The sequence below is a fragment of the Dendrobates tinctorius genome, unplaced genomic scaffold, assembly GCF_039654945.1.
Source record: "Dendrobates tinctorius isolate UK_male_01 unplaced genomic scaffold, ASM3965494v1 ptg000203l, whole genome shotgun sequence".
NCBI lineage: Eukaryota > Metazoa > Chordata > Amphibia > Anura > Dendrobatidae > Dendrobates > Dendrobates tinctorius.
In genome coordinates this window covers 27,410,937-27,419,749 of record NW_027361870.1, presented here as the reverse complement: position 1 = coordinate 27,419,749, position 8,813 = coordinate 27,410,937, and positions in this window count along the sequence as shown.

Sequence of the window (8,813 nt, the reverse complement as noted above, 5' to 3'; positions counted from 1 at the left end):
TGATTATTATAGTTCATTGTATAAGTCTAAAACTGATGTGGACGGCCCGGGGTGTCTAAATTACTTGTCAGATATAGAGTTTCCTACGCTGAGTCCTTCCCAACAGGCCTTTATGGATGCTGAATTTACTCTGGAGGAGGTGGAGGATGCCATAAAGGATATGGCCTCTGGGATGGCCCCTGGGCCGGATGGATTCCCTGTTGAACTGTATAGGAAATACCAGGAGATTCTGGCGCCTCTTTTGTTGATGGTGTTTCAGGGGATTTGGGAGGGGGCATGCATGCCGGAATCCTTCTATGAGGCCAATATAATAGTTCTTAGAAAGGAGGGGAAAGACCCTTTAGATTGTGGATCTTATCGGCCCATATCATTGGTAAATGTGGATTATAAGATTTTTACAAAAATTTTGGCCAAGAGGTTGAATTCAGTCATATAAGATCTTGTACACCAATCTGGCTTTAGGCTTGGTAAGAGCACCTCCATTAATATTAGACGAGTCCAGTCAGTGGTCCAATATAGCTCCCTGGTGCAGGACAATGAATGGGCTTTGGCATCGCTGGATGCGGCCAAGGCCTTTGACTCTCTTGAATGGCCTTTTCTCCGTGCATGTTTGCAGAGGTATGGATTCGGTGATAGATTTCAAAAATGGGTCAGTATTTTGTACATGAAGCCGAAGGCCCGGGTCATTGTAAATAATTCCATATCTGAGCCATTTTCACTGCATATGGGAACTCGTCAGGGCTGTCCCCTTTCCCCGGCCCTTTTTGCTCTTGCTATTGAGGCACTGGCAATTCGTATAAGATCTTCCCCTAATGTTGCTGGTATAGAAATAGCAGGTCGGACAGACACCATGGGCCTATATGCTGACGACATGGTGATATTTATGGACAAAGCGGAGGAAACCCTGACAAGAGTGATCACTATTATTAATAAATTTGGTAAATTTTCTGGCCTATATATAAATTGGGGGAAATCTGCTCTGATGCCTCTTTCCCATGCTCTGATGCCACGACTTGAGACTCTCTCCTTGCTACCCATTGTAACCAGTTTTAAATACCTGGGTGTCCATATTTCTAAAGACAGTAAACTTGATTTGCACCTTAATATATATCCGCTACAGGAGATGGTTAAAGTCAAATTTGCGATTTGGGGTAAACTTCCACTGTCTATAGCTGGCCGTATTAATTTAATTAAAATGATATTACTCCCCAAACTTAGCTACTTTCTTCAACATAGTGCTGTAGTGGTGCCCAGATCCTTTTTCGCTAATTTGAATTCCCAAATCACATCTTTTATATTGGGTAAAACTAGGCCCAAACTTGAGCTAGCCACTTTGCAGAGGCCCAAGTGTTATGAATGAGTCACCGTAGGAGGCAAAAGCAGAAATACAAGCTAAGTCCAGAAAACCAGAGAAGTTGGCAACTATCAGACTGCAGACCCCTGAACCTATCAACACAACTAGCAGTAGGGGGGTTCCTACGATGCCCTAGACCCCTCGATCACAGCCGGAGAATTACATAGGCCTAAAGAAAGAAAGGGGAAATCTAAACTGCCCCAGAGCAGACCCCAAAGCAATAGGCAGCCCCCAACATATAATGACGGTGAAGCAAGATGAAAATACTAACACAGACAGAAAGATAGACTGAGCAAAGACGGGGCCCAAAACTACCTAGATAGGAAAGGACAGGAAGGCTGCTGTCTGCAATCTGCCAAAACCCTATCAAAGACAAAAGCCAACAAGCTGATATGAAAAAGGCCCTGAAGCAGCTAGGCTTCAAAAACTAAATCAGCACTCAGGTATTTTCAGAAGACAGAGCTAAATGAATTCAGCACACCCCAGCAGGGAATGGCAGAAATCCAGAAAAACAAAGCAAAACAAAGACAAAGCACCAAAGCAAAAGGCCGAGCAGCAAACTTAGCTTTAGAGGAGCAGGAATTCAGACTGGTCTCCAAGGATCCCACAGAGAAATCACCCGCAGGGCAGAAGGGCGTCGGCAGCCTTATATCCAGTCAGTAACTCCACTCAGCCAGTCATCATCATCAGCCTCAGGTGTTTGATAATCAGGCTCACTACCTTTCTTTACCAGAAGAGGGAGTTCCTCGGGCCTCAGTAATGAAGGGGAAAATGAACTCACAACAGTACCGCCCCCTTGAGGAGGGGTCACCGAACCCTCAACTACGCCACCAGGGCGATCAGGGTGAGCCCGATGAAAGGCACGCACCAATCTTTTGGCATGAATATCAGAGGCAGAGACCCAGGAATTATCCTCCTGACCATAACCCTTCCACTTAACCAAATACTGGAGTCTCCGTCTAGCCAGACGGGAATCCAGTACATTCTCTACCTCATATTCCATGTTACCTTCAACCAATACTGGGTCTGGAGGTGCCACCCCCGGAACAACAGGTTCAACAAACCTCTTCAACAAAGATTTATGGAACACATTATGGATTTTAAATGTGACAGGAAGAGCCAAACGAAAAGAGACCGGATTAATAATCTCCACAATCTTGTAAGGTCCAATAAATCTAGGCTTAAACTTAGGAGAAGCCACCTTCGTAGCAATATTTTTTGATGATAACCACACCATATCACCAACCTTAAACTGGGGACCAATGGTCCTATATCGGTTGGAAAACCGTTGGGCCTTTTCCTGGGAGAGAGATAACTGTGAGGTACTCCTGGGGTGGACCCGCTAGACCGTGGCAACGAACCTCCCGGGGGCGAGCTGACCAGGTGGACCACCCCCTATACAGGGAGTGTTTGGGGCAAGCCCGCGGGTAACTATTACCACGGCAGCTGGTACCCAGGGGATGTATCGACAGACAGACAGGTAGACCCGACTTGGAGACACAGGACTGGCGGGCACGGCTTGGAGACACAGGGCAGACGGGCACGGCTTGGAGACACAGGACAGACGGGCATGGCTTGGAGACACAGGACAGACGGGCACGGCTTGGAGACACAGGACAGACGGGCACGGCTTGGAGACACAGGACAGGCGGGAACAGCAGGCACGGACAGAAGGACACTGGTGCGGGAACAGAGCTGGACGGGACACGACCACGGACCTCCTGAGCCTAGGAGAGAGGAAAAGGCGGATGAGCAACGGGCGAACAGGACGCAGGGGCGTACATAGAGAGCGGGCCAGAATCACTAACGAAGCGCAGTGATAATCAGGCACCGCCAGCAGGAAGAGGCGGCCTGATATAGGGGAAGAAGTAGGCCTTCCGGGTCGTGACCTCCTAGTGCAGGAGAGGAAGGCACGCGTCCTCAGGAGGAGGAGGAGGAGGAGGCGCGCGTGTGCCCGGGCATAGAGTGTGCGCGCGCCCGCCGAGGAGGAGGGGCGGGAGCGCGCACCCGGCGCGGTCCAGAAGACCGGACGGACGCGATCGCCGGACGGAGGAGAGGAGCCGAGAGGGACCGCGGAGAAGCCCGAGGCAGCCGGCGCCGAGGCGAGGAGGCCACCGGCGAGCGGGTAAGCTGCGGTCGGGAGGAGGCAATGGGAGGAGAGCGCGGCAGCCGCCGCGTGACAATAACTTATCCACCACTTGGTCCCAGATCTGGTGCATTCTCTCCACCACAGTGTCAACACCTGGGCAGGCAGAGGGCTCCACCTGCCCTGAAGAAAATCAAGGATGAAACCCAAAGTTACAAAAAAAAGGTGACATCAAAGTGGCAGAACTAGCTCTATTATTTAAAGCAAATTCGGCCAAGGGCAAAAATGAAATCCAATCATCCTGATCAGCAGAAATAAAACATCTCAAATATGACTCCAAGGTCTGGTTTGTTCTCTCTGTCTGCCCATTGGTCTGAGGGTGAAAAGCAGAGGAGAAGGACAACTGAATTCCCAGCCTGGAACAGAAAGTTCTCCAAAATCTAGACACAAACTGGACTCCTCTGTCAGATACAATGTTCTCAGGAATCCCGTGCAAACGAACCACCTGTTGTAAAAACAGGGGCACCAACTCAGAGGAAGACGGCAACTTAGGGAGTGGTACAAGATGAACCATCTTAGAGAACCTATCACAAATCACCCAAATAACAGTCATCCTCTGAGAGACAGGCATATCAGAGATGAAATCCATTGAAATATGGGTCCATGGCCTCTTGGGGACAGGCAAAGGCATCAACAACCCACTAGAGCGAGAACACGATTTAGACCGGGAGCACATCCCACAGGACTGCACAAAATTCCTGACATCACGAGACAAGGAGGGCCACCAAAAAAACCGACTCACCAGTTCTCTAGTACCAAAAATACCTGGATGACCAGCCAAAGCAGAGCAATGAACTTCAGACATCACTCTCTTCTTCCACTGGTCAGGAACATACAACTTTCCACTGGGACAACGCTCAGGTTTGTCCTCCTGGAACTCTTCCAGAGCACGTCTCAAATCGGGCGAGATGGCAGAAAGAACTACCCCTTCGCCTAAGATGGTAGCAGGCTTGGTCACCACAGGAGAATTAGCAAAGAAGCTCCTAGAGAGGGCGTCTGCCTTGACATTCTTTGTTCCAGGAAGAAAAGAAACCACAAAATCAAAACGTGTAAAAAACAAGGCCCACCTAGCCTGTCTAGGGTTCAAGCGCTTAGCCGACTCTAGGTAAATCAAATTCTTGTGGTCAGTGAGGACCACGACTTGATGCTTAGCTCCCTCCAACCAATGTCTCCACTCCTCAAATGCCCATTTCATGGCCAACAGTTCCCTATTCCCCACATCATAGTTACGTTCAGATGGATAGAACTTTCGGGAAAAGAAAGCACAGGGATTCATTTTAGATGTTACAGGATCCTTTTGGGACAAAACAGCTCCTGCACCAATCTCAGAAGCATCCACCTCTACCTGGAATGGAAGTGAGACATCAGGTTGCCGCAAAACCGGGGCGGAGGTGAATCTTCGCTTCAGCTCCTGAAAGAAAGAAACAGCCTCCGGAGACCAATTTAACACATCAGCACCCTTTTTAGTCAAATCAGTCAATGGCTTGGCAATACTAGAAAATTTTGCTATAAATTTCTGATAAAAATTAGCAAAACCCAAAAACTTCTGGAGGGCCTTCAAAGAAGTGGGCTGAACCCAATCGCGAATGGCCTGTACCTTGGCCGCGTCCATTTCATTAGTTGACGGGGACAAAATAAATCCCAAAAAAGAAATCCTCTGTACTCCAAAAAGGCATTTAGATCCTTTGACATACAGGGAATTCTCCCTCACGATCCGGAACACAGTCCGAATATGTTCCACATGAGAATCCCAATCCTTGGAGAAGATCAAAATATCATCCAGATAGATAATCAAAAATTTATCGACAAAATCTCGGAAAATATCGTTCATGAAGCACTGGAAGACAGAAGGGGCATTAGTGAGCCCAAAAAGCATCACCAGGTACTCAAAATGTCCCTCCGGAGTATTAAACGCCGTCTTCCATTCATCCCCATGCTTAATGCGAATAAGATTATACGCCCCCCTGAGGTCAAGCTTGGTAAACCAGCAAGCACCTTTAACTCTGGAGAATAGATCAGAAATCAGGGGTAACGGATACTGATATTTAACAGTAATTTTGTTGAGGGCACGATAATCAATACAAGGTCTTAATGATCCATCCTTTTTGGCTACAAAAAAAAACCGGCACCTAAGGGTGACGAGGATGGTCTAATATGACCCTTCTCCAACGTCTCCTTAATATAGGATCGCATAGCCTCGTGCTCGGGTACAGATAAATTGAAGAGCCAACCCTTGGGAAATTTACTTCCCGGGCTCAGTTCAATTGCACAGTCATAACTCCTATGAGGATGCAGAGACGCAGACTCATTCTCACTAAATACATCATAAAAGTCCGCCAAATAATCAGGAACATCATGCGACTGAGGAGAGGTGGAAAACACCAGAGCCTCACTAAAGGCACACCGACAACCCCAACTCACCACAGACACAGATTTCCAATCCAAAACTGGATTATGAATCTGTAACCAGGGAAACCCCAGAACAATAGTATCATGCAGATTATGCAACACCAAAAATCTGCAATTTTCTTGATGGTCTGGGGCGACCCGCATTACCACCTGGGTCCAAAACTGGGGTTTATTTTTAGCCAAAGGAGTAGCATCAATCCCCCTCAAAGGGATAGGCGTCTGCAGAGGTGTCATCGGAAATCCACAACGTTTAGCAAAATCCAAGTCCATTAGGTTTAGGGCTGCTCCCGAATCCACAAAAGCCTTGGCGGAAAATGTGGACAGGGAGCAGATCAGAGTAATAGCCAGAAGAAACTTAGGTTGAACACCCCCAACAGAAAACGTGTGTGCAAAGCGTTTCTCTCGTTTAGGACAGACAGAAATAATATGCGAGGCATCTCCACAGAAAAAACACAACTTATTACGCCTTCTGAACTCCTGACGCTGCTCTCTGGAAAAAACTCTATCACATTGCATAGGTTCAGACATTTGTTCAACAGGTGGCAACACCTCTCGTGCAGCTTTGCGTTCGCGCAAACGCCGATCAACCTGAATGGCTAATGACATGGAATCGTCAAGACCAGAGGGAACAGGAAATCCCACCATAGTATCTTTTACGGCTTCTGACAACCCCTTCCGAAAGAGAGCAGCCAAGGCATTATCATTCCAGGTAGTAAGTACTGCCCACTTTCGGAATTTTTGATAGTACAATTCTGCAGAATCACAACCCTGGCTCAATGCCAGCAGGGTCTTTTCAGCCTGATCAATGGCATTATTTTCGTCATACAACAACCCCAAAGCTTGAAAGAATGCGTTCACATTAGTCAGAATAGGATCATCTGGTTTCAAAGAAAACGCCCAATCCTGGGGATCGCCACGCAGCAAAAAGATGACAATTTTAACCTGCTGCGCGGAGCTCCCTGATGAGTTAGGCTTCAAGGCAAAAAATAATTTACAATTATTTTTGAAATTCAAAAATTTAGACCGATCCCCAAAAAATACATCAGGTGTAGGAATCTTTGGTTCAGCAGCATATGAATGAGCAAGGTAGGCGGAAATTCCCCGCACTTCCGCAGCGAGCTGCTCCACACGATCAGACAATTGCTTTATCTCCATTGAGAGAAAAAAGAAATTCCCCCTACGGCCTCAGAGATATAGAGGAAAAAATATACACACTTTTTTTTTTTTTTTTTTTTTTTTACAATTCTTTCCTGCTATTGAGTACCCTAGAATCTGCGGTATGGCGGGTGATTCTGTTATGAATGAGTCACCGTAGGAGGCAAAAGCAGAAATACAAGCTAAGTCCAGAAAACCAGAGAAGTTGGCAACTATCAGACTGCAGACCCCTGAACCTATCAACACAACTAGCAGTAGCCGTGGGGGGTTCCTACGATGCCCTAGACCCCTCGATCACAGCCGGAGAATTACATAGGCCTAAAGAAAGAAAGGGGAAATCTAAACTGCCCCAGAGCAGACCCCAAAGCTATAGGCAGCCCCCAACATATAATGACGGTGAAGCAAGATGAAAATACTAACACAGACAGAAAGATAGACTGAGCAAAGACGGGGCCCAAAACTACCTAGATAGGAAAGGACAGGAAGGCTGCTGTCTGCAATCTGCCAAAACCCTATCAAAGACAAAAGCCAACAAGCTGATATGAAAAAGGCCCTGAAGCAGCTAGGCTTCAAAAACTAAATCAGTACTCTGGTATTTTCAGAAGACAGAGCTAAATGAATTCAGCACACCCCAGCAGGGAATGGCAGAAATCCAGAAAAACAAAGCAAAACAAAGACAAAGCACCAAAGCAAAAGGCCGAGCAGCAAACTTAGCTTTAGAGGAGCAGGAATTCAGACTGGTCTCCAAGGATCCCACAGAGAAATCACCCGCAGGGCAGAAGGGCGTCGGCAGCCTTATATCCAGTCAGTAACTCCACTCAGCCAGTCACAATCATCAGCCTCAGGTGTTTGACAATCAGGCTCACTACCTTTCTTTACCAGAAGAGGGAGTTCCTCGGGCCTCAGTAATGAAGGGGAAAATGAACTCACAACACCCAAGAAGGGAGGGGGGCAGCGTTACCCAATTTCTTCCTGTATTATTTGTCTGGGCAGGCCAAAGCCATAAGCACGAGGATGCCCGGCGGTCACCTACTTAATTCTGAAAACCATTTACTTCATGCCGCACAAACTAGTTGCCCGTTGGGATTTTTGGAAATGAGGAAAACAAATGTCTCACGACTGCTGCCCCTGCTTCGTCTGGCACGATCAATATGGAAACAGATCAAGAGGGTGGTTGGATTTGAGGATATTGTAGCTGAGATGCCCCTATGGAATAATGGTTACCTTCTGGCGTTACTTGAACATCCATCTGCCGAGTTTTGGGCTCAATATAGTGTCTCTACGATAGGCGATCTGTATGACCGTGGAACTTTGATCTCTTTTGAACAATTACAAATTAATCGCAGTGTCCCGAGGTCTCAGTTCTTTCGTTATTTACAGCTAAGATCAGCGTTTCAATCACATATGAGATGTATAGGTACAGATAATGCTATTTCATCTCTACCCTTGATAAGGATCCTTAAATCACAGGGCCCCCAGGGTCTCATCTCTTCTCTATATACAGTACATATCTGTTGTTAATAGGGACAGAATCCACCATAGACTCCGTTAAGAAGAAGTGGGAAAGGCTCATCCCAGATACACAGGGAGAGGAGTGGGAAGAAATTCTAGAGTTATCGATCAAGGTATCTCCGTCTGTTAACAACAGGATGAAACAGTTATATATTATAAATCAATCATATTTTACTCCAACTCGGCTCTTTAAGATGGGCCGATACCAATTGTCGGAATGTTTGAGATGTCATTCAA